We start from the raw sequence: 12,850 nt of genomic DNA on the forward strand, positions 1-12,850 counted from the left end.
CCTGGTTGCATAAGAATTTAATTCTTGTCTGTTAATTTAACTCCAGATTCAGTTTCAGCTCCATCAATCTGACGTACCTGTCCAGGTAACCACAGGTCCACAGAAGAAATATTTAGAAATGTTTCCACCTGTTTCACGTTCAGCTGATGACATCCAGGCTTTTCTGTCCAGCTACCCAAAACTACAAAGTCACTGAGGAAACATTTAATTATCTAAGGAACATAAAAACCTGATTAAGATTTCAGTTTCTCTGTTTTTTGTTGCTCTGTTAGGAATCTGGGTTCTACTATTGATAAGACTTTTAAACTAGACCAACTGGATGTTGACTCAATCTTTTCCAAATTGTTTGTAAAAGTTAAACTGAATCTCCCAATCAGACACTGAGACGGATCTATGATCTATGATCTATGATCCCAGATGATCAAACCGACTGTCTGCTTAGATCAATATGAGCTCATATCAGCTTCTGGTCTGTTTAAAGGTTCATTCCCACCAGTCGCTTCAACCCGACTCCAGTCCGTCTGCCTAGTCAAAGTCCGGTTCGGTTGGTGAGGTGTGAACGCTAATCGACCTCTGACCTCTGGTCCTCCTGACCTCGGTCTGGGTTCGGTTGAAGTGACCTCTGGTTGGTTTGAATGTGAACGCCAAGCAGACCAGAGACCGCTCCAAAAGCAGAAAGTAGACCACAGTGCAGGGCATTCTGGGTAAATACAACCAAAGCTAACGTGCTAGCCTAGCGGTAGCAGCAGAAATGGCTCCTGGTCTTTAGCCTAAAGAGAAATCCTCCAGCCGCTAAAATCCTCCATCTTGTTTCCATCTGGTGAAGAAGGAAGTTGCTCTCAGTGTCTTCAGAGGTTTCTATGTCGTTTCCTTCAGTGGTTCTTGGTGCAGCGCCCCCACAGGCCAGGAGGGGAACAGGTTGGTGTGACTCAGAGCCACAGCAGCTGGAGGAGGAGCAGATGTACTGGGTCCAGTAGAACCAGGTCGACCGGACTGAAGGAGGGAAACAGCCAAAGCCAGGTGAGTCCAAGTCCAGCCCTCAACTCGTCTGACTGAAGCAGAACCTTTGACCCAAATGGATTGGATGGCTTTAGCTTCTGTTTGGTCGGTTTTTTTTTGTTTCCTCTTAAATTTATTGTTTTTAATGTCTACCTGTTTTTCTTGACTGAATTTGTTTATTTCTGATGTTTTAATGAGCTTTATTTATATCAAAAGCTTTTTCTAGAAAATACTCAGAAACAGACATCAGTTTTTATCTGAAGCTTATTGTTTCTGCTCCTGTCACTGTCTGAACCACGATGCTCTGAAATGCATCCATGATGGGTTTCTTTCATTTCTAAATAAATTAAAGTAACAATAAAACCGTCCCTGACAGCGCAGCTGCTCTGTGGCGAAACCAACAATAATTAGGCGTCTTACTTTGACAGCTCTGTGAAAATCCATCTCTCAAGCTCAGAAGTCATCTTAGATCATTTTTAACGTCGTTTTCTCAAAGCATCTCCTTAAAGTAAACCAGATGAGGTTGGAGTCGGGTTGCATAATGAGGAGAATCTGCAGGAGGTCGCGGGGTCGACGGGGGCGGACCCAGCCAGCAGCGGGTTCAGGAGACAAACCTGTCAGAACAGAAGAGTTCACGTTTCATTTGAACCAAGCAGATCCTGAACATCTGATCAACCTTCTGCTCCTTTAACCTCCAGCTTCACTTCTTCTGCTTTTACTGAAATTGTTTTCTTTTCCAAGATAAGTTTTTAATGAAGTAAATGAGAGAAAATCCTGAAGAAACATCAACAGACTGCATGACGACTTTTTCTTTGTTTTCATCTACAGATGGAATAATTTAACTGTTTATCGACAAAATAAAACCCGTTTTTCTTGCTAAATGTTTGAATAATTTAATCTGATTAAATGTTTTTCTATCTGTTCATCTTTCCAGTTTCTCTCACAGAGCTTCTTAGCATTAGCTGCTATATGTTAGCATTGAGATGCTGTTGTAGCCTAGCATAGCTTCTAGCACAACTGGAACACAACAACAGTCTTTTCAGATCATTTACAAACAGAAATTAAAACCCAGTGGGACCAGAGACGCTCTGTTGTTGTTAGCAGATGTAGCTTGTGCGTCACGTTTACAAGCGTACCGGAAACATGTGACTGTAAAGGTTCCAGTGGGTACGCTTTTATGTAAAAAAAAACTTGTAATGTGTTAAAACTTTGAACACATTACAATCTGTGTAATTAATCAAAATGAATGCGTCCCTAAACCTAAAAGCCTTTTAGAATATTTACATTTTCCTGATTAACCACAGTGACTGAATCTCCTCAAGACAACAAACGATTGGACCTGCAAGACCTTTACCTCCCACTACCTAACAAACCGCCATCTTGTTTCCCCTTCAACCTTTCCAAGCAGCCATACCGGTTCAGAGTCATGACCTTTAACCTATATCTGGCTAACTGAGGCCTGAAGAGTAAGAGATGGAGATTTCTGGATGTCTGCGATATTTCCTTCCTGGGAATAATTTTCCTCTTAACTGAACTGATGGTTGACCTCTAACCTTAGTTTTCATTTAGTAAAATATTTAGTTAAAATAGTTAGCTGTTAGCATCATGGAGCCTATTTGATGTTTTAGTTGATAAATGTTTCATTGTTCCCGCTCTACGTCTGATGTTTGTCCTGATATGTTTCACCGAGTCCAGAGTGTCCTCACCGATGGTGTCTGGGTCGCTCTTGGGTCCTCACGAAGATAGAAAGGAAAGTACACACACACACACACACACACACACACACACACACACACACACACACACACAGGGGTTTGAATGGAAGTCATTAGAAAAAACACTGCTACATTCATTCACACACACAGCATAACAACCAGTCAGCACACTGTCACCGAACTGAGCCGCTACGGTGGCTTAGGCTGGCACACATACACACACACACACACATACACACACACACGCAGGGCGAACAGACAAATGCCACTCTGCCAATCAGCCGCTGCCGCCTGTCGCCGCTGGTTGGCTGCGCTCGTCACTCTGCTGGAGTTAAAGCTCAGCTCTGACAGTTTGAGGCCAAGCTTACAGTTTGGACACTGCAAATTCTCTCTTCAATATTTAATCAGTGTGCCTGTTTTAGTATTCTGACGCCCGGGAAAAAGTATCAGTGCAAAAAGTCCCACATTCAGAGCAGAACTTCACAGATTCACCCTGAAACTGGATCGCCTCGGCTTCAGCGATCCGGCCGCTAGCGGAGGTTTAGCGGCTCCGCTCATGTAGGATTCTGGTTCCGGTTCCTGTTAAACAGTCAGAAAACATCAGCTGTTGGAGGAAAATGTTTTGTTGTTTTCACTGAAAACTTCCTGGTTCAGTCAGACGGTAACGCTGCAGAACAGAATGTGACTGAAATGAAAACAGAAACAGAAAAAGACTTTTCTGTCCCTGTAACAGAAACTTTTAATTATTATTTTATTCTTTTACACACTAAAGTTCCCGCCAGAACATTTCTATTTGCATGTTTCTAGTACGCATAAATCTGACGCACAAGCTACATCCGCTAACAGCAGCGATGGACGACGAATCTGCTTCAAGATGAAGTAAAACGTGGGCGTTTGGTCTTGTGAATTTCTGAAGTTGCATAAAAAGCTGTAAGGACTGAGTAGCATCGCTAGCTAACAGCTGATGGAGTCATCAGGATGTGATGCTGTGGAATGTCATCTGTCTGGATATTCAACTGTTAGCATGCTAGCATCACACAGGAACTGTCTTCAGTCAGAGGTTTCTTTAGATTCACTCCAAGACGGACTGCTACATGAAACATTTTATTTCCTAAAATGCAACAACAGTCTTTGTTCAGTGAACATCCAAGAGTTTTAAGGATTTATCTGGAATTATTCTGGAAGTTTTAAAGGATTTTACCAGGATAGAAATGTTTAAAGTCTCGCATTAAACGGTGAGAAATTGTGATAAATTCATAATAACTGGATATATTTATAAATGTCAAAGTATTTTGTGCCATTATTATATATGCCATTATATTGTGCCGTATGTCTTGGACACTCGGGTGAAGAGAGGTGCGGAGCTGTCCACTGACCACTACCTGGTGGTGAGTTGGCTCCAGTGGTGGGGGAGGAAGCTGGTCAGATCTTGCAGGCCCAAACGTGTAGTGAGGGTCTGCTGGGAACGTCTGGCGGAGTCCCCTGTGAGACGGAGCTTTAACTCCCATCTCCAGCAGAACTTCGAACACGTTACTGGGCAGGTGGGGGACATTGAGTCTGAATGGACCATGTTCCGTGCCTCCATTGCTGAGGCGGCTTATCGGAGCTGCGGTCGCAAGGTTGTTGGTGCCTGTCGCAGCGGCAACCCTCGAACCCATTGGTGGACACCTTCAGTGAGGGATGCTGTCAAGTTGAAGAAGGAGTCCTATCGGGCCTTTTTGGCCTGTGGGACTCCCGAGCAGCCGATGGGTACCGGCGGGCGAAGCGGCACGCGGCTCGGGTGGTTGCTGAGGCAAAAACTCGGGCGTGGGAGGAGTTTGGAGAGGCCATGGAGAAAGACTTCCTCACGGCTTCGAGGTGATTCTGGTCCACCATCCGGCGTCTCAGGAGGGGGAAGCAGTGCAGCACCAACACTGTTTATAGTGGGGATGGTGTGCTGCTGACCTCGACTCGGGACGTTGTGGGCCGGTGGGCGGAATACTTCGAAGACCTCCTCAATCCCACCAACATGGCTTCTGTTGAGGAAGCTGAGCCTGGGGACTCTGGGTCGGGCTCTCCAATCTCTGGGGACGAGGTCGCAAGGTGGTCAAAAAGCTCCTCTGTGGCAGGGCCCCGGGGGTTGCTTTTCAAGCTTTTAGTTTTTGAAGCGGCTTCGTCTGGTTGCAGACGCTGCTTGGCGTCAGATTTACAGAGAAAGAGATTTATTGTGTTAAAATGTTAAAACAATAAAATGTTTGTTCTTAAATAATCAAAATAAATTCATTACAGTCCCAGTTTTGTATGTTTCACAGTTTATAAAGAAAGATGATCAGTAACAATGACCTGGATGAGTATCATTAATCTGACTGGAAATATTAAAACATTAAATTGCTCGTTACTGAATAAAGTGGTTAGTTACCAGCATCACCTCGTTGACCTCTGACCTTTCCTCCACCTTCCTCTAGCTCTGATGATGCTGACCGGTTCCTGGATCAGGTTCAGAAACACGTTTGGTTTGATTTTCCTGGACACAGAGGAGCAGACGAGGCGGACAGACGCGACCTTCGGATGAAAAGCGACCAGCTGAGATTTGGTTTCTGCCTCCATTCGTTTCTCTTCACCTCGTTTCTCATCACTTCCTCTCATGTCGCTCACCAAGGAATGAATCGGCCGCGCTTTCAGTCACGATGAGGATGAGGCACCACTGTGACTCCATGTGTGTGTGTGTGTGTGTGTGTGTGTGTGTGTGTGTGTGTGTGTGTGTGTGTGTGTGTGTGTGTGTGTGTGTGTGTGTGCGTGTGTGTGTGTGTGTGTGTGTGTGGGGGTGTGTGTGTGAGTGTGTGTGTGAGTGTGTGTGTGGGGGTGTGTGTGTGAGTGTGTGAGTGTGTGTGTGCGCGTGTGTGTGTGGAGGTTCTGACTTGATCTTTGCAAATCCTCTGAATGCATTCATGCACACACTCTCAACATGTTCCAGCGTCTGCCTCAGAGTGTCGGGAGGAGGGGGGGCTACACCCATCTGTCACCCCGCCTCCATCCTGCCCCCCCTCCCCCCCGCTACAATGAGATCATGAGACGAATCAGAGACTGAAGAGTGTTTGAAGCGTCATGATGCTTCAGCCAGGAATCATTTCATAAAGAAGGAGAAAGAAGTTTTCTATCTTTACCTCTTTATTCTCTTTATTTTCTCTTTATTCTCTTTATTTTCTCTTTATTCTCTTTATTTTCTCTTTTTTCTCTCGCTGGACGGTTTTTATGAATCAAATCTCTAACGACTGAAATAAAAACATTCTTTGATCACCAGCCTCTAACTGGATCACTGAGCTGGTTGTTGAGCAGCAGTTTTCACGCTCCGGATCAAAACCTGAGATCTACGGAGCCACTGGTCTACGGTGCGATATTAGTGCCAAAACTAAGACTATTGCTCTCCCGGCGGTGACTCCTTCATTTCCTCAGGAGGTAAAAGTTACTGATTAATGACAGACCGACATCGCTAGATGAAACCTGGGAGAGCAGCCATTTTTCATGATGAAATTTCTTTTAAAGGTCACAGGTGACTAGCCTAGACATGCTAATGCCAACCAATCTAAAGGTAAAGCTTGCCTAGCCAACGCTAATGCAGAGTCATGCTAGGTACTAGCCTAGCATGACTCGGCCAGTTCCTATCCTGTACTACATCCATCCTGTAGCTAGTGTTAGTTAGCTACTTCCTTATAGCCTCCTGCTATAAGGAAGTAGCCCCTGCTGGGGGCTCAGTGGTCCTAATTTTGGCCCTAATGTTGCTCCATAGAAATCTGAATCACGAGAGGAAAACTCAGACTGCTTCATCCGTCCTTCGCCTCCTTCCTTGGAAAACAGAAGATGGGAAATCTGGGAATATCATCTCCTCACGTCGCCCTGCTGTTGAGACTGAGGATGAGGAGTGGTTGCCATGGTGACTGAACTGGGTTACCCCCCCCCTCCCTCTGCTCAGCGGGTGTTTTCCACTCAGAGTGGCTCGGCTGTCTACCTGCTGGCGTCCCACAGCCTCCACAGGCAGACGGACTGGGAGTACTGGGTGAGTTTGGCGGCAGATTGGACGAGTCAAGCCGCCGTCTCAGAAGCTAAATCGGGCCGAACCGCCGCGCTAACAGCCGGCTGCGTCTAAAAATACCCGCCTGGAGCCACGGAGGGGCCAGAAAACACCTCAGGAATGCGTGGCCGTGGGAACGCCGTGGGAACGCTGAAGCCCTGCGTCCATTACAGCGAGTGGAAACGGCGATGCGTTCAAGGCGTGTGGGACAAATGAGGACAGCTGGCTCTGTTACAGCAGAACTCAGAAATCTGCCTGAGCCTGATGGAGGATTTCTGCTATAAACACAGAAATATCAGCATCTCTGGAATAAACCTGAAACTTCAGGGTATTTTATTGGAGTTTAAGGAAAATTAAATTATATCTTTTTTTTAAATGATGTGGAAAGTTTGTCACCCAATCTGCTCTTTTTACTCTGACACCCTGAAATAAAAATCTGTTCCAAGCAAAGGGGTCGAAAAAACAAAATTTAATTTAAAACCGACTCACCTGAAACACACCAGTGAAGTATGGTGGTGGCAGCATCATGCTGTGTGATGAAGGTGAATGTTCACCTTCCATCAGGAAAACCATCAAACAGGAGATATTATGGGATGGTGTAGATCAATATAGATCTATAATGATGTAGATCTGGCCTAGTCAAAGTCCAGACCTGAATCTAATTGAGAATCAGTGCAGAAACTTGAAAAGTTGTTTTCAAACGCTCTGGATGGACAAAAACAACCATCTGTAAATGTATGGAAGAAATTATTAAAATTTAATTTCAGAAATGATTTAATTTCTGTTTGGGATCAATAAAGTAGTTTTACATTTGAATAAATGTGCAGGCCACACTTTTCAGGTGTTTCTTCCACTTGTGGATCGACTGCAGTGAGCTTTGTTTTAATGTGACGAAATATGAATATTAATATTTCCCACAATGCATTGTGTCTGATGGTGGAGAAGCAGAAGCCTCTGCTGTTAGCATGTTAGCATGGACTTTAGCTTTTCCAGACCCGCTAACATCTACAGTCATGCTAGCAGGTTATCCGCTCTCTGTTTCCATGGAAATGCTAACAAACGGCTTCCTGTTAGCCTGCTCCTGCTTTAGCTTCACTTCGGTTTTACCTCCATGTAGCTTTGCAGACATGCTGACCTTTGACCCCGGCTTCCAGAAGAGCAGTGTGAGTCGATGACGGAGCAGGAAGTGATGTAGAATCACCAGAGCAGCGTTTCCTGTGGTTTATCTCCTTCAGCCCAGAACTGAAACCGGATGAAACAGGAAGTGGAACGAATCAAACCGCCGTTCCTCAGTCTGCTGAAGTTCTGCTGAATCCGTCCAGAACCTTGATCGGGTCGATGGAGCTGTTTAGTTTTATTTAGCAGTGAAGCTGAGATGAAGATGACATCTTCATCTCCTTCTCCTCTTCCTCCTCCTAAGGGATGAAGAGCAGCAGATGCCGTCTCCTCCTCTTCATCATCTCTTCAGCTCTAATGACGACTCCATCAGGAGGAGATTCCTCTAATCTTCCTCCTCCTCGTCTTCATCGCGTCCTGATGGAAACGAAACCTTCCAGATGTTTCCTCTTAAATGCTCCTCCTGTTTTTTATCCTCTTCCTCCTCTTTTTTATCCTCTTCCTCGTCCTCCTCCTTCTCCTCCTCTTCCTCGTCTTCATCGTGTCAGCCTGCTGATGAAGCTGCAGCCTGATTAAGGCGTTGGCTCCACAGATGTTCCCCCAGTGATGGATCGCTTCATTTATTGTCTGAGGGCTGAATGTAATAAACTCATTAGTAAACTCCCAGAGCGGGCGGCCTGTCACAGAGAGAGAGGGTGTGTGTGTGTGTGTGTGTGTGTGTGTGTTGTCATGGCCTCCAGCTCCGCCCTCAGCATCTCTGACGGCTCATTAATGTCGTTTTTTCTCCTGGGTGATTCTGACTGATTGGTTTGAGGAGGTTCAACCAGTGAAACTAGTCAGACTGGTTTCACTGGTTGAACTGGTTTCACTGGTTGAACTGGTTTCACTGGTCAGACCACCAGTCTGACCAGTGAAAGTTGGTCACCCTTCAGATTGCCTTTTTCCTCTGCTGGCCATTAGCACAGATATGCTAGCATTAGCATTAAATAGGCTAATGTTAGCCTTGGATATGCTAACAACTAGCATTCCCAGGCTGCTCACACGTGACTCGTATTTTCTTCTTTGATGGAAACTTTATCTAAGTGGTTGGCATGACATGCCAACCACTTAGATGGCCGCTGGAGGCTGACCGAGGAAGAGGAACGGAGTAAGAACTTCTAACGGAACAGTTCCGCAGTTTTGACACCGTCTTTATGAAGCGGAGCACCGAAGTGACCCGGGCCCGGCGCTGGTCTCCCAACAAGAACTAAAGTTATCTGGAATAGTCTGGAATAGCGGCCATCATGTTAGCTGCATTGATACGTTGTTTTGAGATCCAACCTGACAGCTAGCATAAACATGCTGTATTAAACACAGCTGAAGTTGGCTTCTGATTGAAGCTTCCAATTTGGCTAATGGCTAATCAGACATTAGCCAAATTGGACTCCACCTTTCCCAAGTAAAAAGTTAAGACGCACCAAAAGAAAAAAATATGACGGTCAAAATCAGAGAAACGTTTCAGGGAAAGAGTAAACAAACTACGGTGGCCGACAGGTGCAAATGCTCAGCAACAGAGAAAACATGCAAACAAAAAAAGAGACGCAAACAAAATAAAATGCACCAAACAAAAGATGCAAACAAAAAGTGCTGAAAACGGAAGTGCTCCAGACCACTAGAGGGAGTCGAACAAAAACAGCCGTGTGCAAATTTAGGCTCTGCATCCTTCAAAGCGGGTGTTCAGAAAAGCAGCAATGGCGGCAAAATTATTTTTGCAGTATTACACTTAAAATTACACAAAGTTATTTTTTACAATGTTTTTAGGCGAGAATGTAGAAGTATAGATAGTATAGATCTCAAATATCTGCTCGGTTCATTAATAAATCACCTAATTCCAATATTGCTCCGATGTTTTCGGAGATCTGCTCCCTGCATTAACAGCAGCTCCCCTCACCTGCTGTCAGCTGGCCGGGCGCTCCGGGTTCGGTTCACCGACAGAGAACGCTTTTCTCCCGGCAAATCATTTTAAAAACTCCCGCTAGTTTTCCACTATGAGTGGAGGTGAAACACAGATATTAAGCCAGGTAATAGCTGTAAATATTTTTGGTTCACTAAAGTATTTAATTTATTCCTGAGCAAATGGGTTTGACTGATTAAAGTTAAGCCTTCAAACATAATGGTTTTATTTAACTGTAATGTCTTACTTCCTGAGATATGGAGCGTATCTGAAAATGAATAATTTGTTTACATTCCTTGCTATACATGTTTAAACATTTTAGAATCAGACAAACATATTTCTTTTTTACTATGGAACAGCCTTTATTACAAAAGGTGAAGAATAAGGCAGAAATAAAGAGAAAAAAAAAAAACTTCGAGTCCGTTTTTTTTCCTTCGCTGCTCTGTGCTTCACGTTGTCACGGTTGCTAAGCAACATAACGCCGAGATGGAGGCTCGGCAGCTAGCCGGAGGCTAGGCTCGGCAGCTAGCCGGAGGCTAGGCTAGGCAGCTAGCCGGAGGCTAGGCTAGGCAGCTAGCCGGAGGCAGCTTCTGGTCGTCCATATTCGTGGCCTTCGAAGGGCCCGTCTTCCGTAGACCGGGCCGTTTCTCACATAGACATAATATGATTAATACTGAAGAATATTAGGTTGTGCATGTATAGCACACACACACACACACACACACACACACATATATAAGTTTTTTTCATGTTTTCCAGCCGACGAGTTCTGGCTTAAGAGTAATTGGGTCCAAAATCCGATGCGAGATTCATCCGTGCTGTAGTGAATCTGTCTCTCCTTAAAGACATTTCTCCCTCTTCTTCCTCACATCGTGTCTTTAGGAAACCTTCAAAACAAAAACGGGAGGTTTGGGAGGCATCTTACTTTGACAGAGTGAAATAAATAAATAATAGCCATTGCCACCTGTGTAAACTTTGCTGGTGAATGTTATAACATGTACTATTATAATTTTTATAATATATATATTATATTGTTTCATTTCTACAGTAGGCTCTATAATCTAAGTCAATGTTAGAGAATAAACTTTTTAAGATAATCTCGGTTAGCTTTCAGGTCGGGGGCTGAACACCAAGCACTGTAGCGCTATACCAGCTAGCGTTAGCTGGTATCTCGCCAATGGACATAAATACAGTAAAGTAATATTCTAATCACAAAATATACACAATATTATGTCCATCTTACTTGCGAAAAGTTGTCTGTCGAGCCTTCACGTCAATAGTCCGTCGATCTGATCAACAACATCCCGCAGTGCTGAGGCATCTTCTGCTGTTTTGGTCGAGCAAAGTAGGAGGGACTTTTGTTTGCGTCTCTTTTTTGTTTGCTTGTTTTCTCTGTTGCTGCGCATTTGCACCTGTCGGCCACCGTAACAAAAAGAAGTGGAACCACCTTGTCCCTGCGACTGTAGTTTGTTTGTCCTGTAGTTTATTTCTCTGTTTCTGTAGTTTGTTTCTCTGTTTCTGTAGTTTATTTCTCTGTTTCTGTAGTTTGTTTCTCTGTTTCTGTAGTTTATTTCTCTGTGTTTCGGTGCCAACAGGCTCAGTGAAGATTGGATGTCTGGGGAAGGGAAGCGGAAACTCCTCTCTGAGCGCCGGACCGGGTCGCGGGGGATCCGGATCCGGATCCGGAGCCGCGGTTTGCTTTCGGGGAACGGTTCCTCCGCCGGCTGCCAGCTGGCCGCCGCCGCCGCTGCTGCCGCTTGTGTTTGTTTGCCAGTTTATTTCTGCTCTCTGCAGAGCTATCAATAGAGCGCCACATGCCGGGCTGCAGAACCCTCCGAGACCCGGCCGTAATGACCCAGTTCTGCTCGGTTCTGCTGCAGGATCTCAGAAACTGATCATTTCTGAGCAGCGGAAGGAACCGGATCTGGTTTCTGAAGAGTCTCTGGTTTATTCTGGTCCTCAGTGAGATGATTCTGATTCAACATGTTTACAGACATGAACATGATATTCATGTCAAACAGACAATGACTTGATCCAAAGTTCCAGTTTTATTGACTGGGAGAACTGGGAGAACTGGGCTGATCATGTTCTTCCACCTGTTCTGTTGGTTTTCTTCAGGTTTTTGTTGTAAAAAGTCAGTTGTTGTTTTTTTTAGATGATTTTGTAACTGTTTTGTTTTCTCCCTAATTGTCTGTTTACTGTGTTTAGTGACTTTTATGTTGGTAACTATATATTTTAACATATCAGGGTCATTCAGGCCTTCTGTTGTTTATTGCTGTTATCTTGTGTTTCACATTCTGTTGTTTTTAATCATATTTGTATTTTTGTGTCTGGTTTCAGTTTGTTGGTTTTTCTGGTTTTTGATCGTCTGTTGGGTCAGGGGTTAAAGGTCAGGGGTTAAAGGTCAGGGGTCAGGGTCGCTGCAGTTTTTCTGTTCATGATGATTTCCTGTATTTTTTGTTCATGTTGAATCTTTTTATGGTGCTTCTGTTTCTCTCTGTAGTTTTGTCTGTTTATTGTCTTCTGAATATTTTAGGGAATTTTTTGTCGTTTAGTGATTTTATTTATTTTATGATCATAATTTTCTTCTCTGTGTTTATTGATTTTTATTTGTGTTTTTCTTTCCTCTGTTTATATAAATGTTTGTTTGTTTTTTGCCTCATTTTTCCTGTTTGTTTTCATATTTTTCTCTTTATCATCGTTCTGCTTCATTTCTTCTCTTGGTTTTTTGTTTCCTTTCTTTCTTCTCCTTTATGAATCTTTAATCTCGGCTCCCTGGAGGTTCATGTGAGGCCCCATCTGGCCCCGGAGCCGCAGCTTGATCCCCCCTGATCCGGCTCAGCTGAACCCGATGCGGTCTCTCAGAAAGCGGGTCTGCGTCCCGCGGGACGTCCTGCGTCCCGGCAGACTTCCCAGAATGCATCTGTAATGAGCGTCGGTCCGGTCTGCTCTCGTTTCCACAGGCGAAAATTCAAGACGGTTTTTTTTCTCGCTTCATTTTCCAGGTTTTTTGTTCTGAGTTTTTTTTGTTGTTTCTTT

General features: G+C 44.4%; 1 long non-coding RNA gene across 1 annotated transcript; it reads right to left on the reverse strand.

Annotated features, from left to right (window-relative positions):
- Positions 1–10,148: 10,148 nt before the first annotated feature.
- LOC148155211 (uncharacterized) lies at positions 10,149–11,292 on the reverse strand. The gene is made up of 2 exons (XR_015765429.1): positions 11,055–11,292; positions 10,149–10,698 (listed from the first exon to the last, which is right to left on the reverse strand). It is a non-coding gene; the product is annotated as an uncharacterized LOC148155211 (long non-coding RNA).
- Positions 11,293–12,850: the final 1,558 nt, after the last annotated feature.

Source organism: Poecilia mexicana, unplaced genomic scaffold (genome assembly GCF_051168715.1).
Source record: "Poecilia mexicana isolate PSO_F unplaced genomic scaffold, ASM5116871v1 scaffold_15, whole genome shotgun sequence".
Taxonomy (NCBI): Eukaryota; Metazoa; Chordata; class Actinopteri; order Cyprinodontiformes; family Poeciliidae; genus Poecilia; species Poecilia mexicana.